This window comes from Microcaecilia unicolor, chromosome 4 (assembly GCF_901765095.1).
Source record: "Microcaecilia unicolor chromosome 4, aMicUni1.1, whole genome shotgun sequence".
NCBI classification, from domain to species: Eukaryota; Metazoa; Chordata; class Amphibia; order Gymnophiona; family Siphonopidae; genus Microcaecilia; species Microcaecilia unicolor.
Genome location: NC_044034.1, coordinates 320,853,850 through 320,865,192, shown reverse-complemented (window position 1 = coordinate 320,865,192; position 11,343 = coordinate 320,853,850). Strand labels below are relative to the sequence as shown.

Genomic DNA, 11,343 nt, shown 5'->3' with positions numbered 1-11,343 from the left:
GCAGGTCCCTGGAGCAGTTTTAGTGGGTACTGCAGTGCACTTCAGGCAGGCGGACCCAGGCCCATCCCCCGCTACCTGTACACTTGTGGTGGTAAATATGAGCCCTTCAAAACCCACCACAAATCCACTGTACCCACATCTAGGTGCCATCCTTCATCCCTAAGGGCTATGGTAGTGGTGTACAGTTGTGGGGAGTGGGTTTTGGGGGGCTCAGCACCGAAGGTAAGGGAGCTATGCACCTGGGAGCTTTTTCTGAAGTCCACTGCAGTGCCCCCTAGGGTGTCCTGGCATGTGAGGGGACCAGTGCACTACGAATGCTGGCTCCTCCCACGACCAAATGGCTTGGATTTGGTCGGTTTGAGATGGGCTTCCTCAGTTTCCATTATCGCCGAAAATCAGGGACAACCATCTCTAAGGTCGACCTAAATGTTGAGATTTGGGCGTCCCCGACCATATTATCGAAATGAAAGATGGACGCCCATCTTGTTTCGATAATACGGGTTTCCCTGCCCCTTCGCGGGGACGTCCTGCGAGGACGTCCTCAGGAAAACTTAGGCGCCCCATTCGATTATGCCCGTCTCTGTATCCCAACAGGTTATGAAGTTGTTTGGTATGTCATTAGTAAGTCACTCTCAGTACACATCATTCTTAGTCATTGATATCCAGAAAAGGGTTTAACCCCCCCCCCTCACAAATGTCTCTTCAGATGTAGTATCCTTTCCATTCATGCACAGCTTCTCACACCACATGCCTGATCAGCACAGGTAAGAACATTTGGGAAACAGACCTTCACTTGAAAAGAAGTACAACTATTTGGGTATTTGAAAGTTCACAGGGACAGATATAGCTAGCATTTTCCTTTTTAGACTCGGGGGGGAGGGGGGGGGGGAAACCCTGGTAGTATGTCAGACCTATAATGATGTAAATGATTTTTGGTGTATATACAAGGAAAAGTTCTTTTTCTACTTAAACAAGTGACCAGTGCATTTCTCATGTAAATTAACACTGGGAGCCATCAAGTACAGGTGATTATCTTTGCAGAACTCATGCAGCAAGAACTACATGTAAAACTGCATTTTAGGGCATGAAAGGTATAGTCTTGGGACCCCCCTCATTGCAGTACCCATAAATCTACTTAACTGTACCATACGTAACAGTGAAATGAAACTATTAGTGGGTCATGATTAAAGTGCCACAGCTTCTAAAGACATTCCCCTGATATTCAGCACTATTTAACCAGCCAGGAACAGCTCCTGGCCGATTAAGTAGCGCTTAACCGGCTATCTTCAAATAATCAGCGGGGGAGATAGCTGGTTATCTCCCGCTGAATATTTGTGGTCAGCACTTAGTGGCTAATGGTTATATCATGCGATATAATTGACTATACGCTAATATTCAGCACAGTTCTGGCTAAGTTTGGTAGCCAGATCGGGCCACCAAAATAGCAGGCCTATCTTTGGCTGCTATAAACTTAACCAGCCAGCTTTGACAATCTGCTTGGCCGGTTAAGTTTAAACCTGCCAAAAATAAACCAAATATTTTTATTATTACTACTACAGTCTTATAACCCACAAAACACCACAAAGTTCACTGCGGGAAACAACAAAAAACTGATTAAGCATCAGGCATTACAATGTTTAAACCAGATTATACAGTACTTTCCAAAAAAAAAAGCTGAGATACCACAAATTAATAATAAAATTTCTTAAGAGCTTTCCTAAATTGAAGATAACCACAAATTCTTAAAAGAAAAGAAGGAAGAGAATTCCAAAACTATGCAGCCTGATACGGAAAAGTGGATTCAAAAATTCTCGGTGAGAGGAGGGAAACTTTAATAAAAATTGATTTATAGTAGATCTAGAAATAAAATAATTTAAAAGCAAGATTAATGCCTAAATAAGCAGAGGTAGCTCCATACAAAGCTTGATAGGCCACAGCTGATGCCTTAAATTGAAATATTGCTTCTAATGGTAGCCAATGCAGAAGGAATAACAAAGGAGTAATGTGATCATATTTGTCCGCTGCAAAAATAAGTTCTTGTCACTGTGTTCTGTACTTGTTGTAATGTAGACTTCAGCAACTTTGTGCAACCAATATAAATAGAGTTGCAATAGTCCAGTTTTGAAAATATTGGTGCCAGTCACCGGAAACAGTCTGGCATTGAATATCCAGTCTCACCGCTGAATGAGGGAGTTAGCCAGGCTGTCTCCCACAGTCTGAATATTGGTCTCATTGTGGTTTGTTTCTTGTCTGTTCTTTATCCAAATAAAATAGTCAAAGTTTTGTGTGTGGTGAAACTTTGAAGTCCAGCAATACAAGACACTTTCCGCCTGATATTCAGAGCTATTTAACCGGCCAGAATGTCTGCTGACTGGTTAAATAGCGCTTAACCGGCTATGTGCCATTAATCAGCGGGGGATAGCAGATAGCCAGTTATATCCCCCAATATAACCGGCTATCCGTCGGTTTTTAAAGCCAGTTAATGAAAACATGGTATATGTTTGGCTGGTTTATAGATAACCGGTTAAGTCTGAATATTGACTTAGTCTGTTATCCTTCAACCGGCCAAAAATAAACCGGATATTCAATGTCAGCATTGAATGTACCGGCATTGAATGTCTGGGCTTAACACCGACCGGGGGAGTTATCTGGTCTTAACTCCCGTGGTCTGAATATTGGCCCCATTTATTTTGTGTACTGTGCATTGTATGGATCTAGTCCACAATAGTTTTGTGTATTTATCTAGAGCAGCCTTAAAATTACAATAAGTTGCTGGAAGCCACCGGGTGCAGTGAGCACTTAGAAGAGCTCGATCAACTACACATTTTTTTGTCACTGATACCAAATGGGGAAACTCACTTTAGTATATCTGGCCCTTTTAAAGGACTTCGTTGTAATGCCAGAACCAAACCATGAAAGAGCTTAAAACCCTAGCGTTCTGTTTTCATTTTGCATTTTTCCAGCATTAATGTGACTCAGGCATGTGAGTTTCCTGAAATCTCTTGTACCAAGCAGTATAGCCATCCATACTACAAAGGCAGAGTTTAGGGCTGTGGCTCTGCAGGCCTCTGCCCACAAGTGTTTTGTGAACTGAAAATAGCTACAGTGCTAGGACTCTGCAATTCAGATACTGTCCAGTACTTTTTATACCTCTGTATTATTTTTTTATTCCTCCATCTGTCCATCTCTTTCCTCTTCGTCAATTATTTATGCATCAAGGACCACTGAACAAGTGAAATTTCTCTGTTTTCTGTTGTAAGTACTCTATTTTCTCTGAGAGCATTGGCTGTGATTTTTGTCATCGTCACTGCAGCATGCCAGCTTGCACCATTGTTTTACTCCATGCAACAACTGGCGATCTTGTCTCTCCATCTCGCTCGCATCCCATGTTAGAGCATCGCCTTGCAAATCCCTTTCCATTACTTCCAACATGAACATCCCCCCTCCCCCCACACACACTTCCAGATGTTGAGGTGATTGCTTGTTCTCATAGCATGTAACTAATAATGACTGTTGGATATGTGAATTCAAGTATAATGTCCTTTTTGCCTGCTGGGGGATCCATCCAGTTAGGTTGTAGACGTGTAATTTGTTGCTTGATTTTTGTTGCTATTTTTTATTTATTTTTTTAAGCTGTGTAAAATAAAAAACACTTGTATTTGTTCTCTGGAGCAAAGTTCTTTCTATACGGAGGGGTAATTCTATAAAGTATGTGTTGACATTTGTGCACAAATTATGCATCTAAATCTTTAGAATAATGTTGTATATTCAAAAACGTGCCTAAGCACTATTCTGTAAATATGTGCATATCTTATATAGTGCATATTTTACAGGTAGGCGTACACGGCAGAGTTTGAACAGAGCGTGAGCAGGGCTCACACTTTACGTGCACAATTCTGCACATAATTTATAGCATTCTATATCTCTGACATTTATACAAAAGTTGCTTACATCAGCTCAGTGACCAGCGTAAATACTTGCACCTGAATTATTGGGTTGTATTTCACTGGTTAAGCTAGTGTTCTATAAAGGACAGTAGGCGCCTAGTTTTCTTTATAGAATGAGCACCTATATATAGGTGTCTATTATAGAATAATCCCTATAGATCCCACAACGTTTCAATGGGCTGATAGGGATCGTCTGTGATCCTGCCTGTGTAGAAACGTTCTCCGTAATTTGCTTGTACATTAGGCAGTAGCCAATTGTAGAGCATCCATGAGTGATACTTGGTGACCTCATCATGTAACATTGCTGAGTGTGTCTGGATATTCCCTGGAATAATTTCAAGGCTTTATTGGGGGAGAGAGAGAGACACACACTTGGGCTATTCTGTTTTTTTTTTTTTAGAAATTTTAGTGATTGGGCACAATTGTATTTTCTGTTCCTGTTACCTTTGCTTTCAGGTTGTTTCATATATGGCGGCCACAGCCTTTGAGATAAGCATTGCATTTTGGGAGAGGTGTAGTGCATGCTGTCTTGCGTCCATTTGCTTGACCCTGGAGTCAGAATATTGCAGTAAAACCTGTAACCAAGGCTTGATGGTGCTGCTGAAGCTTCGGCTTTGTGTGGATGAAAAAGCATGGTGATGAAAAAGGAAGGAGCCAGAAGAGCTGAACCTGTTTACCCTTTTCTCCAGGTGGCTTCTGGTGGGGTTCAGTTCCACTTCACCCCTGATTCTTGAAGCATGTTGCATGCATAGGTCACTACTGATGGAATGAGATTGTGTATATCCATTATAAACTAATTACTTGAAGCAAGAGAGTTTCCAAGAGACTGAGCATGAACAGATATGTGACTGTCTCTGGGAAAAGGTGACTAAAGTAATGGATCCAACAGGTTGAGCATGGCCGATTTTGGGTTCATAAAACTGTTGTATTACAGATGGTTTGCTGTTACAGAATTCATTAATTTAAACCTCAAATTTTGTTTCTGGTGACTTTAGTCACCTTTTTCCAGAGATGGTCCCATATGGAAAGTATTACCAAATAAATGGGATTGGATTCTCTTGACACTGTTCCATGTTATCCTTAACTACGCTCTAGAAATTGTGTTATGAACACGCTGGACAAATTAATTCTCAGGTGATCTTGAGCTGGAATGAGCTTCCAGCCAATATTAGATTGGAGGGGATAGTACACGAGATTTAGGGGAGAAATTGTTGTTTTTTTTTAAATAATTTCAGAAGTTCCTGCCCATAACATAAGATTCTGGCAATCTCTAAATTTTTATGGTATAGCTTGTTTTATCGTATTTTTAGACTGTATTTTTGGTTGTTAATCAACCAGTGGCTTGAAGCAGCATGTTTCATGACTGGGAGTATGATTGTATGTAATTTTGCAGCCTGTTAACTAAAGTGCGCTAACCAGTCTATGCAGAATAATGCAGTAACTTACCCTGTTGGCATGACAGTGACTCAAATTCACATGCTAACTACACACTATGTTAGGGGGCAGGTTGTGGATGGGGAATGTGGACTGCAAATTGCAGTTAGCATCTGTGCTAATTGGGAATAAATGCATGGTAAAGACATTTCTGTGCAGTAACTGCAGGGGACTTGCTGGGCACACCCTCTAAGAGTTACGACACAGCCTTTACATTGATTGCACATGTAAATCATTAGAATACTGGCATACATATTCGCAAGGGTTTACAACATGTGTAAATGCCCAAATCCCACCTAATTGCTATTCTATAGGGAAAGGGGATGGGACTTGATTATACAATCAAAGCAGTTTACATATTGTATGCAGGAAACTATTGTGTACCTGGGGCAATAGAGGGTTAAGTGACTTGCCCAGAGTCACAAGGAGTTGCTGTGGGAATCGAAGCAGATACCCCAGGCCACTCCTATAATAACATGCTTGTCTTAAATAGCACATATTTGACAGATAAGCATACACATAGGCAGAGTCTGGATGAACTCAGTATATGTGTAACTTGTAGAATTACTAAAAGTTATGTATACATTACCAGAACAGGTACACACACCCGCTCTGCACTAATGTAAGTACATCTAAATTATAGGCATACTAGTATTTTATAAATGAAAGTAGGCGTCTATCATGCACCCTCTGTGCACCTCTTTATAGGCACATAGTTACAGAATTAATCTCCTTAGTGGAAATATTTACCACACTTTAGTAAATAGGCCTATTTTATATTTTAAGTTAGGGATTTAGATGACAGGAATTTTAAAATGGAAAACTTGTACTCTTTTTTTAGTGTTGTTTTAGTTTGAAATGTTGAGAGTGGCATTCCCAGGAACAGTAAGTGTTAAGTAACTCAGAAATTGTCAGACACACCAGATATTATGTCCTGTGAATTCTGAAGTGCTTACAGTTAACGGTGGCATTATCATGGGCTTCCTTGTCCCAGAATGTGATATATCTGATGCTATGTATTTTAAAATTGACTTCATTTGGTTTTGAAAATATTGTCAGTCTATTTAAACATTTTTTTTTGTAGATGAGGAATTGTCATAGGATTAGAGGTCTGGCGCACCAGATGAGAAGGTTCCTATGAATCCCAGGGCACTTGTGAAGGATTTTTATGTAATGGTGCCTTCCTTAGCTACCTCATCAGACCATCCCAGAGAAAATAGAGGATGTTGGTTGGGGAGGGAGTAGGAACAGGGCTCTCGCTAAAGATGGGTGAAAAGGGTGACTGTACAGGATGCCAAGCTGAGCTGGGGGTGGGGTGAGGAAGGTTCTGCATCACTCTTTTTTTTTAAGTGCATCTATGAGCATGAAAGGGCAGAGCAATATTGAAAGTGACCTTTGTCTACCATTTTGTCTAGTGACTGCCCTGAGTAAGAAGGGCACTTTTTTGGGTTTGACAGTACATTTTATGGTTAATTTGATGGTGGAAGGGGATGTGCTACAAAGTTGTGAGAAATGTTCCCTTTAGGTAGAAGAAATAAATGTTAAACCCCCCTCCCCCCCACCCCCCCCCCCCCCCCAAAAAAAAAGGTTCTGTGTGAATATGGCGGTGTGAGCAGCACCTTTTATAAATAGAGCTGTCTCTGCTTGAGATCCTAAATAGTCTTTGTGCCCCATGGTAAATAGTTGTTCCCATTTCTAGGGAGGAGGAGGAGGACAGGAGGGGATAGACTGGTTGACAAAGGGAAGGGGTCCTGAGAGCCATCGGACACCTTATCTTAATCTAGGATATACTCTGATGGTCCACACCTGTCTTTGACATTTAGAGATGTCGCCTGGGAGAGAGCAGAGGCATCTGTTCCTAATTGACTCCAGAATGTAATGATAGTGTCAGCCAATCAACTTGAGTGGGTGGTTCTCTCCTTTTGTATGAAAGGTCACTTATGCTTTAGATTTAATATAGAAAAATGTGAACTGTTTTCTTAAATCTATGGAAACAAAGGTTAATAAAAGCAAAACAAGGATATAACAATACCTTTTTGTTGGACTGTAACCTTATATCCTTGGGGGTTTTTTGTTTGTTTTGGTTTTTTTGGTATGACATTCTGTGATATTCTGGTAGGTGAAGTCACTGATGTATGAAAAGGATAAAACACCAGGAACTTAGGAAATATTTTAACAATAGCTATGGCCATAACAGATTCAAACCTTTTCATTCCAAAATTGTTAAAAACCTAAGAAATGAAAATGCATCTAAGGCAAGGGAATAGAGTCTGAAAATGGACATGTTGATGCTAAGAGTCTAGTTAGGCCTACTGCTTTGAATGTTCTCATAAACCAGAGTCTTGGGATTTGCTGTTAACGATTTCATGACTGACTTGTTGGCTACATTGTGAATGTATTATAAGGGGTTTTCATTTGAACCCAAGTCTCCTGGAGTAGTCTTCTAGTTAGGTATTGCAGAAATTTGAATGAATAAGCAAATATCATCTTGAGAAGGGACTAGTTTTTGAGATGCTCTGATATTGTTACCCTGAGCCCTATTTTCAAAATTTCTCTCTCCCATTTGAAATACTTGCTGCCAAAAACATTCTTTGATACAAAGTTCCTTGTACAAGTCCTCAGACCCCTGTACATTTCTTAGACATCCTGCTGTCTTAAATAAAGTTCAGAATGTATGCAAGAGTTTTTCACAGATCTATACAACATGTTTTACAATCCCATACTGAAAGAACAATTATAGATATTTTCAAGAACCCAAAGTTTCGCTTTTCATAAATCTTCAAGCCCTTTGTCATAGTAAATCCAAATTTAGCTCCAGTTCTGTAAATTCAGTAGCGCCCACCCGTGTCAAATCACTGTAACAGAGCTCATTTAAAAACTGTTGGATGAAGAATCAGTAGTGATTGATAGGTGTTTTTCGAAGGAATTTGAAGCAAAGGTCTAAAATGGCAAACATGGAGCTGCCAAGAGAAAATTACTTCAGAATAGTTAGTCAAAGGTATACATTGAGGAGGTAATTTTGTTTGAAACAATGTTATTATTGATGAAGGTTCAAAACTGCAAACTTACAAATATAATAACAAACGCAAATGACAAAAACAGTGTTGTACCAACTTACATGACTATTATAATCTATCACCATTTTATAAATTAAAAAATTCCACATTAAACCCCTTTTTCTTCCCCAGTATCCTCTTCCCACATCGCCCCCCACCCCCACCTCTCAATTACTAAAGACTATATGGAGAACTGGAGGGTGGTAAACAACCTCCTACAGTTCACCATTCTGCATGATTAGGGAGCTTAGACTCTTACAGCTCCCCAAAGCCTATATACACCTTCCCATCCCTTGCAACTACCCTAACAGCTTCCCCAACTCCCCTCCCAGAACTAAAGAGTGGTTTTGTACTAAATTGTGTGAGATTGGAATCAACCTACTGAGGCATTTCCTCCAATATGAGGAGTGAATCACGTAGCTGATTTAAAATATAACTTCTCTCCTTCTGCACCAAAGATTGTATATAAGACCCCAAACAGAATAAAATTGCCTCTGTTGCTTAAAGGTAAGATAATTCTCTCGGACCTCCATTATGTAACCTATTGTGCTAGTGCCAAAAGAAGAAACGTCCCTTTGTATCCAGTATTGTAATACGTACTTTTTCCCCAGAATGCAAGCTTTCATTACCCAAATTCAGCTACCTTTACCTCTTAACTCCAGAGTAGAAACCTGACCTAAAAGGATACGCCTAGGAGTAAATTGCTGAAGACTTACTTGTTCAAAAAGACGTACAAAAAAGATCCCCCGTAACGAACCAACACCTAAACTACACCAGATACAATTATTATGGAACTCTTCTAATTTGTTTATTTTAATTTACATCCTAACTACTGAATATTATATCTTGTCCTGATATTATGTTATGTTCTATTTATCCACTTCTTATTTTACAGAATTTTCTTATGCACCTTAATTGCAACAATTCTGAAATTCTTACTCCGTTAATATGATTGCCATGATATTCTTATGCACCTTATCTGTTATCTATATTCTGATTTTCTTATTCCATCAATGTGATTGTCGTTGTATGATATTGTAAGCCACATTGAGCCTGCAAATAGATGGGAAAATATGGGATATAAATGCAGCAAATAATAATAATAATAAAAATAATAATAAATGTAATGTTTTGTTGAAGTATGCTTTCTAAGTATCTAGTGAGGGTTCTCCAAAAAGATGTATCTTCATGCAATCCCAAAATCATACTAGTAATTTCACTCTTTGCATCCGATATAATCTGGATTGGGAAATGTAAACTCTGTAAATGAATCTAAACTGACAGTCCCTTAGTTCAGCACTTCTACCCAAAAAGGTATGACTCGAATTAGCCTCAACAGATCCCTTGACTCTATATATTGATGTTAAGTCTTCACTTCAGCAAGTGGCCAGCAGTCTCTTGTGCAATAAAGATATAGACATCAGATCTTCCAATGGCATGTCAAATAACTTTTGAAATTTAGATTCCACATCAGTATTTTGCAGAGATTTGGTTAGTGATTGAATGTAAAGAGAAATTTGCTGATAGGCAAACCGGTCTGCTAAATCTGGAGTTGTTCCTAACAAAGTTGAGTCATCTTGCATTCTTCCATCTGCCAAAAGAAAGTGTTTAAGCAGAACGAGACCTCGCCCCATCCACCTGACCACTCGAGGATTATCTAGTCCTGGTCTAAAATCTGCATTCCCATGTACAAGCAGTAGGCTGCTACAGACAGGATCAAAGGCCCAAATCTAGCCATGTCTCTCCGCAATGCCTTAAGTGGTTGTTGTTGGATTATTTGTAGTAAATAATTAGCAGATTTTAGTACACACAGCTTCAGCTTTAGAAATGTTAATTTCTTTCTTCATCTCTCTCTCATTCACCCCTGAATAATTCACTGCTGAGTCACTTTAAAGTTGAAGTAACAAAACATCTGTTTACTCACAGTTTGTAGTTAGATTATAATCAGACAGGCTTATATATACATATTACTATACATTTGTCTTATCAGCTCCTTCCATGTGCTTAGATGGTAATGGATGCTCACACCACCATAGATCCTCTCAGGTTAGGAGAGAACATGAGCTCCATGTGCTCCATGTGCTGTGTCTAAACCCCCACAGGAAGTTGCATAGCAGTGTGACCTCTCTAAGTAATTCACATCAGAGGTCACAGAGTAATCACAGAGAAATAATAGGTGACAGGCAATGCATGTAAAATACAATTACATTCCAACAAACCCCTTCTCATGCATAACTGTCATGCAATTATTTATTCATACAAAGTCCAAGCTTTATACGCAGATTCACAAAATGTTCTCTGGGTAACGGTTTGGTCATGATGTCAGCTGTCATCTCACTGGTGTGACAATAGTGTAGACTGATGACCCCTTCTTTCGCCAACTCTCGCACGTTGTGGTATTTCGTTGCGATGTGCTTGGTGCGTGACTGAACCTTGTCATTCTGTGACAGTCGGATGCAGCTCTGATTATCTTCCATTAACTGGATTGGTCTCTTTTCATCTATTCCAAAATCCAGCAAAAGTTTTTCAATCCACATCAGTTCTCTGCACGCTTCCGATACGGCCACATATTCAGCTTCTGTAGAAGACAAACTCACAATACTTTGTTTATGACTGACCCATGAAATTTGTACATTTCCATACATAAACACATATCCACTTGTGGATTTATAATCAGAATGATCCCCTGCCCAATCTGAATCACAGTAACATATTAGTTTTGGATTACTATTGGCTGAAATCTTTAATTTACAATCAATGGTACCCTTTAAATACCTTACCATCCTTTTAACTGCAGTCCAATCTGATTTGGTAGGTGAGCTGACCCTTCTGCTCAAAATTCCTACTGCATTTGCTATATCAGCCCTGTATGTGGTAGCTAGATATAAAAGCTTACCTATGGCTGA

General features: G+C 39.5%; 1 protein-coding gene across 1 annotated transcript in view; it reads left to right on the top strand.

The window, feature by feature from the left end:
• TACC1 (transforming acidic coiled-coil containing protein 1) overlaps positions 1 to 11,343 on the top strand; it is a 97,517-nt gene that overhangs the window by 30,255 nt on the left and 55,919 nt on the right.